This window comes from Pteropus vampyrus, unplaced genomic scaffold, assembly GCF_000151845.1.
Source record: "Pteropus vampyrus isolate Shadow unplaced genomic scaffold, Pvam_2.0 Scaffold443, whole genome shotgun sequence".
In the NCBI taxonomy this organism is placed as follows: Eukaryota; Metazoa; Chordata; class Mammalia; order Chiroptera; family Pteropodidae; genus Pteropus; species Pteropus vampyrus.
Window position 1 is genome coordinate 50,841 of NW_011889224.1, and position 14,384 is coordinate 65,224.

Consider the following 14,384-nt stretch of genomic DNA (forward strand, 5'->3'; position numbering starts at 1 on the left):
TCCACTGGAAGAACCACAGAGATCATTAAGGCATCTTTCTGCAATGTTTGTTAGTCTATCTTAATGAGGCCTATATCACACTCCCATACGCTGGGGAGATGATTTACTTAATAGGCTTTTATTTTAGAAATGTGTTAGAAAGGGTAAAATTCGCAAGCTAAAGGTTAAGTGTAGATATCAGACTGAAAACTTTAGATGATGCAAGATAACAAAAGTTTGCCTCAGAAGCCGAACTTGGTGTTAGAATCATAGACCCCTGAGAGACATGATTGCTGCATAATCTTGATCTTTAATTGTTGCAAATCCATATACTCAAGGCGGTCTTATGAGCAAGATAGGAAGCGTCATATGTGTGCAAGAATTTTAGAGGCCTTAGGAAGATCCTCCAATTTATATCTCAGCATGGGGCTAGAAAGTCTTTATTGAATAACCTCAAATATGAAAGTAAAAACAACTTAGATTTCTGTGATGTTTTCATAGGTAGCAAAAAAGGTAGAAAAATGCAGGACAATACTTTTCATAATATATATTTGATATTAATTTTTGTATATGGTTGATTTCTTGAATATCTACTTCTATTGGCTCATGTCAGGTTATTATCATTCATTACTGCTTCACTGTCTCTAATGTTCGGAGTTCATGAGATACTGCTCTAGTGTGTTTTGACAGATATAATATTTTTACCCACTGGCAATATATCACCTTTACTATTAAATATACAACGGGGTAAGAACAGTGATTCCTAGAAATTTGGGTTTTTGAAATAATAAAATTGGTTAAAAATTTGGGGAATCAACAAATAATAATCAAATTATAACTTTAACAGTGAAGAACATCAAAAATAGCAACAGCAACAACAACTTCATGTACTTTGCCAATATTTCATAAAAGCATGCTTTAATATCTAAAGTATAGGAAAGACATTATTTAACAAAAAAGGACAGTCTTGCAAAGTGAATAAATCTTCTCTTATGAAGCACTTGTTTCATCAATCTTATTTTTCCCCTTTTTCTGACCAGTGAAAATTTTGCCACAGTCCAGTTTCTGAGACTGACATTTCCACGCAACTGAGTTAATATTTGAAGACAACAATGAAATGAATAAATACTGATAAATAACTTTAGAAATATGTTTCATTCTGTGTAGGTTCTGTGCACCCGCTAGGACCTGGCCTTCACCTGAGGTCTCTGCTTCCCAGTAGGCAGAGTGACAAGGTGGCCATGCATCCCCCTTGTTCCTCTTCATGGCATTAGTGCATTTTCTGTCCTTCTTCCTTAAAAGCCCCAGTATTATCAGATTGTGTCACACAGATCTCTCTTCAATACTGTTAAGCACTGACCACAGGGTCCTTTTTCCATGTTTCACCTTCATTTTAACACCCATCACTGTGTTATTACCTCTACTACTACTTTCATTATCTACAACATGTAAAATATAAACATTGGCTATGAGTGCTTTAGAAGTATCAGTACATTAAGTCATCATAATAACCCCATGAAGTAAGTAGTATTATTATATCGCTGTCACAGCTGAGAACACTGAGTCCTTGGGAGGTTAAGAAGTTGGGGAGAACCTGGACAGAACCCTAGGCAGACTGCCTCGAGTCCATGATCTTGACCATGTGCTAAGTTGCCTCTCAGGTTCTAGATGTCCTGTCCTTTGAGGATATCCCCTCCCACCCTACCCCAGTCTCTCATTCACATGGTCATAACCTAGGGCTTGCAGTTAGTTCACTTCTCTGAAACTTTGGTCCTTTTGGAAATCAGAACTTTAAATTTTAAAAGGCACATCCATATTTATTTTGAATATACCAGTAAAGTGTGTGAAGCACTTGTAATCAACACATTGCTATCTGTGTACCAAAGTATCAATGTTCAGACAGTGGTAAGAAGTAATGCTAGAAATAACCTCATGTTGGTGTTTGTCACCAAATTTATAACGACACAAGCTTCCAGTTTTATAGCATTTGGAATTTCAGAATTTGGACTTATACTAAAACTTAAAATCTCTCCATTTTGTGTATTTGATCACTTTGCAGGCTCACTTGTTCTCGAAAGCCAACTACAAGTAACTTTTAAACTCTCACTTGCCGGATGTTGTAACTCTCCTCCTCACCAAGCTTAAATGCCAACACCAGTCATTCTAATCACTCCTTAGAAATAAAGTTGATTGGAAGAAAAGATCATTCACTTGTAATTTTTTCTGTTAATGATTACCATATTCTCTCTGTCTGTCTATTTATCTATCATGTATTATCTACCCTATACTATACTATCTTACTGGTTTTTACATAGTAACTCAGTTTTAACTGTACGTTTGGTCCTTTATCTATCTTTACTCACGCAGTTCTATAAGATAGATAAAATTACTCCCATATTAGAAATGAGTAATCTGAAGCTGGAGGAATTTAGTGTGTTGTCCAAGATCACAGGGCCAAGATTTATCCTCAGAGCTTTCAGAGTGGAACTCCTGTGCAATGATTCTCTAGATACATTGCCTTTCTCTCTTAGAAGATGAGCTCTCCCTACAGCTTATACCCAACATATGTACTGACACTCTTTGTCTTTTTTCAAGAAATAACATAAAGAGTAGAAAAAAACAGAAACGGAAGGTAAAAGAATGAATTGATACCTCCCATAGCTCCTGATCCAGCAAATTAATATTAGAGAAGAGTTGGAGGATCTTAAAGATGTGCTGTAAATATTTATATTAAAAATACTTAACGTTAAGATATAATTCCTCAGATACTTTAATCACTTTAAGATATAGTCCCTAAAATATACCAATGAAGATACAGTTTTGCTTCATTAGATAAAAAAAAAAAATGCTTCAGATATATATACTCAAAGATATTCTGTGAAAATAAAATTAGATGCACAGACAGACCTAACTTCAATGCTCAGATGAGAATAGAGATGTGTATTGGTAATAGTAATTTTAATGTATTTATGTCATCACAAATATGGCATACAGAAGTATATACATATATAGTGTTCATAATTATGTATACTGTTTTATAATCTGGGCTAGAGATTGTTGGTTTTTTGTTTTTAGTCACAAAATATATTGTGGTTGTTTTCCCATGTCAATGTAAACAAAATCTTTTAGCCGATTTTAATGGCTTCATAACATTCCCTTACATAGGTAGAACATAATTTATTTAATTTATCCTATATCGATGTAGGTTTTTTCCAGTTAATAATTAAGACTTATACAATGAATGTCCTGGTCATGAGTGCTCCTTTGCCTGGCTCTTTTCTTAGGATTACGTGGTTGAAATAGAAGTATAGAGTCACGTGGCATGTATGATTTAAAGTTTCATATAAATATTTTAATTCATCGCAAAAAGGAGAAACTAAATTCTATTTTCCATAGATCTATATGAGCATGTTGAACTCTCATGGGAGTACACAATTTCCCACACTCTAGTTAACATCAAGTATTATTGATCCTTCTAATATCTGCCAATTTGATATATCAAACTCTATTACATTTTAAAATTATTGTACAATTGGAATTTTAATGTATTTTTTGGACATTTGTAATTTTCCTCTGAAAAATGGCCTATTCGTTCATTTAGGAAATGTTACTGCTTCCTTACTATTTTGTAAAAAGCTTACACTTTTAAACCTATTAACTTTTTTCATCATGTATACTGCCAAGGATTTTTCTCATTTGTCTTTTTTTCCCCTTAACATGACTGTTTTCTTTTGAAGGTTAAGTATTTAAATAGAGTGCATGAATTTCGTTGGGTTTTCTGTTATAATTATACCAATGAAAAATTTCAAAAATTATATTTTCTCTAATTTTTTAACATCTGAAAGAAATCAGTTTTGGTTTTCTAAAATGAATGAAACAACATGCTTAACAACATACTCTCCCAAAATTATATGACACATTAACATTTCTTGAATAATCCATCTTTTTCCCATAATATACAATACATTGTAATTTTTGTCATGGACAATCTATAAACTTTGGGTAGTGTTATTAGAAAAAAAAATGACAGAAAATTGAAGTCTATTCTGCTGCTAGGTAGAACAACACACCTCATGGAATAAGAAAACAATCATTCAAGAGACAATCTCTATTGCAAAAATTGTACCATTTGCTCAAGGTTATTTCCATGATCACAAAATATGCCCCAAACATATAAAATATGAATCTTGTCCTGAGTCAAAATGGCTTGTGTATATGGCTCAGAGACCTCTAGGAGCTCCAGAAAGACCAACACTCAGAAACAAGCTTCTCAAAATGAAAGCAGAGTTAACAAATCCACAAAATGACAAGAACTACAAAATTGTCACAGTGAACACAAAATCAGGAAATCTTTGAAAATGAAAGGAAGGTAAGCTCGGTAGGCAAGGTAAGAAAGATACGGGAGGTCTGCAAAGATAAAATAATTAAGAACTGACAGAGCAGGGAAGTGCGCAGATTTGAGGAGATAGAAATTATGAGCTTCGTGTTCACCACTCTTAATAGATACATATCTATCAAATGCTTAGAGAATTTCAATTCACCAAGAAATGAAAGCATAAATTGTGGAAATTGAGCTGCCATTTTTCCTCACCTATTTAATGAATCATTACCATGCACTGTATTTCATATCATAATTATTGAGAAGTTTCCATTATGTAACCATGTCAACTTCATATCATTCAAATTATCAATTTGAAATTTAGGCTTATTTACAAATTAAGTTATGGTTCATAAACTGTCATTTATTACTTGGCACTTATAATTTTTATTGCACTTCTAGACAAAGGGTAAAAAAATCATGAATCAAATGATTTACAGCAGAATTATAATTACTGAAACAGCAAAATATCTCATAAACATAAGAAGGGATTATAAAACCCCAAAAGCAATCAGTGAATGAATCAAATACCTATGGTAACCATGAGATCAAAAACACTAACTGTGAACTCAACGTACTAGCTGCTTTTCTCTCTCTCTTACCCACCCTGGTCTTTCAATTCTCTGATAATGTAGTTTCAATCTTTTTAGTCTGTTTTCCAGCCCCCTGACCCCCAAAATATATTGAATCATCTTAACATGAGAGATGTGAAAATAACAGAAATTTTATCACTATCCAGTTTGATTTACAACAAGCTGACACCTATGGAGCAGAGAGCAGTTACTTATTCCTCCATTCCATCCTCATGGGCACCTGTATGCAAGGGGCAGGATCCATGAGATACCGAAGCAAATGGCTGACACAGACATCATCGGGACATCAAGCATAATAGATTGACTGCTACCCAAATGTTTTCCCTAGAGAAATTAAGCAAAGCAAAGAGAAGGAACAACAACAACAAAAAAAGCCACAGCCCCATGAAGTCAATCATAGAGAAATTTTTGACAAGTTGAGAGTGAGTAGAAGACTTTGTAAGGAAAGAAGAAAAGAAATCAAAGAAAACAAAGATGTTTTTAGGTTAACAAGGGAAGAATAAAAAAGAAAATTGAGGGAGGGAAGCGTCTGTAGGGGGTGGGGTGTGGTGAGCTCTGCAACACTTAACAAATAGGATTTAACATTTATTAGTCACATAATTTTGAGGGGAAGTATCAGGGAATTACACATAATAATATAATTGAAAAACTGATTTAACCTATTAACTTTGAAGAATATGTTTTTCTTCTTAATAATAGTGGATGACTTGATTTTCAAAATCTCATTTCATTTGAACAGTGTAAAGATATCTTCAACTATCTCAATCTAAATGCTTACATTTGTACAAAGAACAAATTCATTGCTGATGAACAGTGCTTGAAAACCTGTCCACTTACAATAACTTTTATGGCTTTGCTAAACCATGACTAAAATAAAGCATAAATCAAAGCTCATGGCTGAGTTATAATAAGCATAGCAACAGGAAATCTCATAAATATAGGCAGGGGTTATAAGCCCATAAAGGCATCAATAGTGTGTCAATACAAGAAGGTAATCACAAAATCATAAATGCTACCACTGTCATCCCCATGGTTTTAGCTACTTTCCTCCTCTCTCTCTTGGCCACTCTGGATTTATAACTATCTGATGATGATTCTGTATTGCCGGCAGTAATTATAATCCTTTTAGCCTGTTGTCTATCAACAAGAAAAATATTACTATAGAGAATGATCATTATGAGGGTAGTTATAAAGAAGAACAGAAAATCTATCAACACCCAGTTTTGATTTACAACTGTCTGACCACATCCTATGCAATTGAAGACACTATCTTTCTCCCAACCCTAGGTCCCCGAGGCCTAGGACAGGAAAGCAATGATTGAGGTAGGAAAGATAAGAGTGCTAAACTGAATGTGATTTTACACTTTTAATCTGAATTACGTAGAACTTATTATGGGTTTATAAGTGTTGGGAATTGAATGGAAACCAATATGATTTGCCCTGTGTGTCATTAAAAGATGGGGAAGCAAGTGTCAATAGAGCAAATTTACCTGCACTAACAGATAACATGGGGAAGTCACTTCGATGCAATAAGCTCAGACTGTCCCAAATCTAGGGACATATTCAATGACCCAGGCTTCCTAATCAGAGGAGAGGGAAGGATGAATTTAATGACTAGAGTCCTATTTCTTCATGCTTTTCCTGAATAATTTGAAGAATACTGCCCACTATCCTCCTCTTCAAAATTTGACCACTTATTGTGAGTCAATATTCAGGGTTGATATTTCAAAATACTAAAAAATTGAATGGCAAGATGGAGGTAATGACCAATGAGAATGGATGCTGTTCTTAGAATCAGGGCAGGGCCTGGAGATGCCCTCCATTGCCTTATATTGCTTTTGCAGTTGTTGGAGAAGGTGCAGCTCATTGCAATATGCTCCGCTTCTCTATATAATTTTGTCCTGTCAATTTCAGGCTGTCTTGGTTGCTCTCCAAAGCTTCAAATAGTTGTCCTATGTGTTGAATTGAGTTTTATAATTGCTCTCAGTGAGAGGGATGGTTTGATACAAGCTCTTTCATCATGGCCCACATCAGATTTCCCTCCTGCATAGCACATCTTTTATCAATTTGTTAGAGTTTATTTTGTGATTTTGTCATATTTTTGTCATCATTTCTTTTACAATTCTTTCTAATTTTCATTTTGATTTCTTCCTTATTCCAAAGCCTTCTGTATTGAACCGTCTTTTCTACAGCCTCAGATTCTCTGTCTCACACTTTGACTGCTTATTCTGACTAAGCCACCACTAAAGCCACAAACCCATGAGTGCCATGTAATTCTGGTCTCTGAGGCTGATTTGCAGAGACTCTAGCATCTCCCACAACTTTCAGACTCAGCAATATGGTAATTTACCTCCTCAAAGTTTATTGAAGTGGCAGGTGAAGATAATCAGGAGTTTTAAGGAATAAACTTTCTGTAAAATGAATTTTGACCTGTGGGGACAGTAGCCAGTGTCAGCCAGCATAAAGGTAATGTTTTTATATGACTTATTAGTAGACTTCTGTTGAACCAATGCTTGAGTTCTTGGTAGCTCGAGAAGTAGATACCAAGATTGTACAGATCTAGAACATCCAGTTTTTAAAGTGGTTCATACCTCTCTACTGAAGTCTTCAAATTTGATTATTATTTTCTTGTATATGATCAGCACAGTTATATTTAAGACTGCTAATGATATTCCACTCAGTTATTTTAAAGCATCATATAGATTTTCTGTTTTTTAAAAACTTGTCTGTTATTTCCATTGGGTTTCAGTATGTTGTTATCTCCTTTTGAGAATTTTTTTTTTTCAGTTTGAGACATTTTATATGAAAAACTGATGTAAGAATTTGATAATGGAGATATTATTATCTTCTTTCAGAGAAAATTGACCTTTGCTTCTGGCATTTGTCTAAGAGAGTTGGCGATCTTGGATTATCCTAATCTGTTATAAAAATTAAGAAAATTCGAAGTCAAGGTTTACTCTAATGTTTAGTGAATAGTAGTTTTCATGGTTTTAACATAAATAATGGTGCAGGTATGTCCCCTTGGCTAGTCTTTCTTGTTAGGATCTAAAATCTAATAGTTTCCTGTAGGGAGATAAAGCTCCCCAAATTCAAAAGAGTGCATGGTTTATCTCAGGAGGCCTGCTTGCATAAAAAAGAAAAGGCTGGTTCTGTGGAATTCCAGGAAGAAGAAGATTAAGTATAGATAAAGGGAGTGTCAAAGGGAGGGTCAAAGGAAGTGCCAATTGTACCTTGATCTTCAGGATGTTACTTTAATTATGTTATCTTGGGATACCAAAAGGAACAGATTATGTATAGAAAGAAGGATAAGAAATAAACTCGGAGAGACAGTTGTGAGATCTGCTCTCCCTCCTGCACCCTGTCTGTCTTCTCTTTTTTCTCAGTCCCCGCTCCCCCATTCAGGTACCCGGTTTGACTTGGTCGGCTGGCTTCCGACAGTTTCCAACTAACCCTATGAGATTATAAAGAGTTCTGCTTAGTTTCTCATCCTTTTGAATGTTTCTTTTGGAACTGCCTGATATCCGTTTAAAACAGTTGCCCTAAATATTAGATTCACCTCTTTGAATTACCTTTTTTTCTGAATCCTGGATAATTCTTGACTAAGCTTAAATCTTTCTAATATTTTAAAGATTTTAAAAATATCTTTTCCAGATTTTCTACTTGTCCTCAGCAGGAGAATTGGTCTGTGTAAACTATCCGCCATTACCGGAAGCAAATGTCCCACATGTAGAATTTTTAATAATCATAATAGGAGAATTTTCTTAGGTGATACATGTAGTTAAAACCGAAGTCACTGAGTACATTTACATCTTAAGTAAACTAAATAATTAAGAGAAATATACATCTGTAATCTCTGTTTCTATGTGTCATTGGTTTTTGGCACTAGTTATCAATAGCACCAAGGCAAACTTATATAAATTTGTTTTTATTCATATCAGCTGCAAATAATAACTTAATTTCCTATTTTTGATTTTCTATATCTAGTTATTTCTCTTGTATAATTGCATTCATTAGTACTTCTGAAACAGTATTTATGCAATGTGATAATATTGAACCATCTCGTCCTTATCTGGACCCTGAAAAGAATGCTTCTACCTCTAGTTATGTGCTTAATTTTCATGATAAATACATTTTTTATCGTACTAATGAAGGAAACTATGAGCCATCAGAACTTAGAAAAGCAGAACATAGGCATAATCCAGGGATCTTTATTCTAATGCTTAGTAGTAACATGATCTGGTGTGTTAGTTTGCATTCTCGTGAGTGATGATATGATGGATTGAGCCCAACCTAGCGATATGTTTTCCTGGAATCATACTTCCAACTTTAATTCAGTCATCTATGGCCAAAGAGGTATCATCCGGTACTAACAAAGGCATTATTTGCTTGTATTATTGGAGAGTTACAATCAGCATATCTGTGGTAGTCACACTTAGGAAAGATGATCATGATATATATGGAAGAATCTAACCTCTTACTGTCTCATTCCTCTGTGAAGTTCTACATATCTACCACTTGTTCAAAAGAAGTTCCATATTTAGAATTCAATTGGAGGTTTTGTGTCATTCATAACAATATAATATTTTTCCAGGCCATAGGATAAATTTCAAAAATCTTTAATTTTTCTTTCAACTCTTGTTATATTCATTACTTATAACTTAATTTACCAAAAGTGGAATACTGTGAGACATTTTTAGACTGGGACTTTTATCTAAATCTTTCACTTAATTTTATCTATGTTTGTCCTCTATACTCTAAAAATAGGGAATATCATATCATTTTTTAAATTTGTTATAGCTAATCTGATCTATTAAGGATAGTAAGTGATCAAATGAAACTCTATTTATAGACTGTTATGCTACTAATCTAACTATTGTCTTCTAATCTGTGAAGCTCAAGTCTCCATTTATGGATATTACTCCTCTTGACAAAAAAAGTGTACACACTCCTGTCTGCTTTCACAAGTCCAAACATGCTGGTAGCACCATCAAAAGTTCTTTTACCCTTAAAATTGTCTCCTTTTGCAATTTTTATCTCCTCAGGCCGTGGGACTATATGCGTGAGTGAAGACAATGTTATAGAAATGACCAACACCAGGTACTGGCCTTGTGATGACAAACGAGTCTTCTTTTTACAGGATTTAGCATCTCGGACAGGACATAGCATCTTCTGTTTACAGGACTTAGCATCTTTTTCCTTCCTCAATAATATAGTTTAAAATGTGTTGTCCGTATTACCTACAAAATTACTTCCCTTGAAAAAGGTACTATATAAAATACATTTTTTATCTTTACAAATTCCTGACACAGGCACTTCTATATCATTAATGCTCAATATCTGTTTGCACGCAACAAAAAGTCTTAGTGAAAACAAATTAGAAAAACATACGTCAATCATTTTAACTGGGCTACTCTACGGATAAACCGAAAAAGAAAATGAAAAGGAAAAATGTTTAACAACATTATTCTACAACAATTTAGTTTCATTACATGAAATATGCCGGATATGTAGTCCAAAATAACTTTTGTTGAATTAATAGTATAAAATATTCTGGGGTAAAAATGTAAAATTAGAACACATATTGTTTATACTCTTTATAATAGAAGTATTTTGTAGTATTAGCATAAAATTTTTGACTCCACAACATTCTTGGGAAGTGAAATACACATAATTTTCAAGTGAGAAAATTCGGTGTAGAAATAACCACTGCTAATGATAACTGATGATTTTTCCACTTGCAAAACTTCTGGCAATGTCTGTAATCAACACCTGATTCCAAGTCTTAATTATTGGTTGACAATGTTACAAGTGAACATTCCAAGATTCTGCCCAGCCATTGAGCAGGAGAGGCTTGCCTGTTGCACCAAAGCTCATGCAAGGTACAGACATTGAAAGAACAGGGAGAAATAGTCACAGAGGAGCAGCAAACAAACAGACTCTTGGATAGTGTCATCAAACCTGAACTATGTCTGTTATGGGCTGACTCATATCCCCCAAAATGCATATGTCAAAGTCCAAACCTCCCAATACTTCACAAAGTAACCATACCTATAGATAAGGTCTTTTCAAAGGTAATTAAGTTAAAATGAGTTTTAGAGTGAGCCCTGATTTAATAGGACTAATATTCTTATCAAGAGAGGAAATAGGGTCACAGACACACACGGAGGGAAGACCAGGTAAGGATGCAGAGGGAAGATGAGGGGACGCGCCTCAGAACAAATCGATCTTGTTGACATCTTAATCTTAGAGTTTTAGTGTCTGGAATTGTGAGGAAATAAATTTCTCTTTTTTCAGCCACACTGTTTGTGCTCTTCAGTTATAATGACCCTAGAAAAGCGGAATAGTTTGGCCAAAAAAAGGAAGAAAGACTTTCTGAAGATAAATGAGAATTCAGCATCACAGAGAAGATAATGACAGATTTCACAACTAAAATGAAATTAAGAATTTAATAAAATTAGAAGAAACCAGAACCTGTGGTAAGGATGCGTATGGAGCATTAAGACCATTGACGTATGTAAAGCCACTTTATCATTTCTTATTTAGTACAGTAAATATCTCTACAATAGTTTAATGTAGACACCTTCTCATGACTTTGCTTCTGGCTAATTGGACAATGATTTCCCCAATTTTGAAAGGTTTTATGCATTTCCTATATTTAATTTCATCATAAATTTAAAATTTAGAAAAGATACTTAAATTTCTTAACTTAGTGCTTACATTTATTCTGAAAATAAACTAATGGTTGATGAGCTACCTTTTAGAAGTTTCCCACTTAAAATGACTTTTATAGCTTTTCAAAAGCAAGGATAAAATAAAGCATAAATCAAAGGATTCATGGCTGAGTTATAATAAACACACCAACAGCAAATCTCATAAATATAAGTAGGGGTCATGAAGCCCATAAAAGCATCAATAAATGTATCAATTGTATAAGGTAACCACAAAATCATAAATGCTACCACTGTCATCCCTAGGGTTTTAGCTGCTTTTCTCTCTCTCTTGGCCACTCTGGCTTTGTAACTCTCTGAGGATGATTTTGCTTTACTACCAATATTTTCAATTTTTATAGCTTGTTGTTTAGCTACAACCAAAATCTTACTATAAAGAATGATCATACAAGGGCAGGTATGAAAATAACAGAAAATCTTCCAAAACCCAGTCTTGATTTACAATTTGACAACCACCTATACAGTTGAGAGCACTTACTAATTCTTCCATGCCATCGTCACTGACACCTGTGTAGAACACAGCACCACTATATAAATGCACAGGTTCCCAGAGATGTTGATGCAAATTCCTGACACAGACATCGTGAACTTGGTAGGATTGAGCAGAGGGTCAGTAACAGCAATGTACCTGTTGATGGAGATGAAACACAAGTGGAAGAGAGAAGAGTAATAAAATGTGGCATCACAGCAACTGTGAAGGGTACAAAAACTGGCTCCAAAGTACCAGCAGCTCTCCACGGTGGGAGGAATGAAGCTCATTCCCCCAAAAATCTGGACAAACCCTAATCCCAATTAATGTATTTATAAAACAAAGAGCTAGATATCTTCCTTTTTTTTTTTTTTTTTTTTTTTTTTACCAGCTCTTAGTTGGTTAAAGAATATGTTTGGTAATAACCTGTTGGTTTCCCAAATTATTTAACCTTCTACATATTTCTGAAACCCAAGTTTCTATGAACTACAGTCCTGACTCATTAATAATTTTAATATTAAAGGTGGTATTTAAGGTGTGGCTCCATAGCGTAGTTGTTACCATGTCGGCTTTACACTCAGAAGGTTCTGGGTTCACTCCCCATGTAGAGCCATGGACCATACCTGGGGAGCGCCATACCCAAGGCACACACCAGGAGCTTGTGGAAGTAGATGCCCTGCCTTCAGGGATTCAATTCTTAAGGGCAAAAGGCAACAATCATAGGTCAAGAGTGGAAGTCACTGGGGGGTGAGTGGGGGGCGGCGGGAATTAAAGAAGGTGAAAAAATAAAAGAAAATAAAATTTTCTAAGAAAATCAATCAATCAATAAAAATCGAAGAATAGACAACCTGGCTTTAATATTTACTGTGGAGTTTCCATCAAGAAAATAAGGCATTGACCTAACATAGATATAGAAATTAATGGATTAGAATAGTTTCCAGATATTGAGACACACATATATGGTTGAATGGTTTTTGACAAAAGAACAAACATTATTTATTAGAGAATAGTTTTTTCAAGAAATGCTGCTGGAATTACTGAATATCCAAATACTACTTCTACCTATAATAAAAAAATCTCACACTCTCTATCACAACATATTAAAAATTAATATGAAAAGAATCATAGAACTAAAGAACTAAAATTATAAAAACTCTAGAAGAAGCACAGAAAAAAAATTGTTGTGAGACAACTAATTTATAAGTTGGTCTGCATCAAAATTTAAACCTTCTACTCTTCAAAAAATACTCTCAAAAAAATGAAAAGTCCACTATTCGTAACACCTATTTCTAAAGAACAGTCAACTCAATTATAAGAAAACTTTAAAATTCATTAACAAAGGGAAAAATGTTCATGGACAGTTCACCAAACTGGATACCTTAAAGACCAATGATAACATAAACATATTCTCAACATCATCATTCCTAAATTAAAAACGAAATACTACAACACGCAATCTAAGATGGTTAAAATAAAAAGAAATGAATCAGACTTGAATCAATTGTCAAATGTTGAATCGGACTTGAAGCAACTGGAACATTTATAGATTGCTGGTGGGAATAGAAAATGGTACAATTACTTTAGAAAACAGTTTGTAATTTTCATGTATAGTTAAGCATACACTTCCCATATGATCCAGCAATTCTACTTCTAGGTATATACCAAAATAAATAAATAAATAAATAAATAATAAGAATGTATGTCCATGCAAAGAATTGTATACAATGCTCATACCACCACTTTTAATAACAGCCCTAAACTGAACACAAATCCAGAAGTCTATCAACAGGTACATGGATAAAATAATTGTGGTATGTTAATACGATGGAATAAGTTTCAGCAATAATAAGGAATGAACTGATAATATACCTAGTAAATGCCACGGACACTCAGCTGAGAGGAAGCAGCTTGTCACAGAAGAGTATGTAGTGTATGATGCTATTTAGATGAGATTTTTACACCAAGGGAATTACTCTCTAGTGATAGAATGGTTACCAGTGATCGCCGAGGACAGAAGAAGGGAAATATGGGAAGAGGTTGACTGCAAAAGGGCTCAAATAAAATTACTGAGGTGTTAGAAATATTCCATACCTTGATAGTAGAGGTGGTTACGAGTGTGGTTATATTTATCATGTCTGTAACTTGAATAAAAAGAAATGTATCTGGAGGTGGTGAACACACAATGAAATATATATATATACATATGCGTTACTGCTAAATTGTACACCTGAAACTTA

General features: G+C 34.2%; 1 pseudogene; it reads right to left on the reverse strand.

Annotated features, from left to right (window-relative positions):
• Positions 1 to 11,669: 11,669 nt before the first annotated feature.
• Positions 11,670 to 12,437, reverse strand: LOC105306519 (annotated as a pseudogene).
• Between the last annotated feature and the right edge of the window lie 1,947 nt (positions 12,438 to 14,384).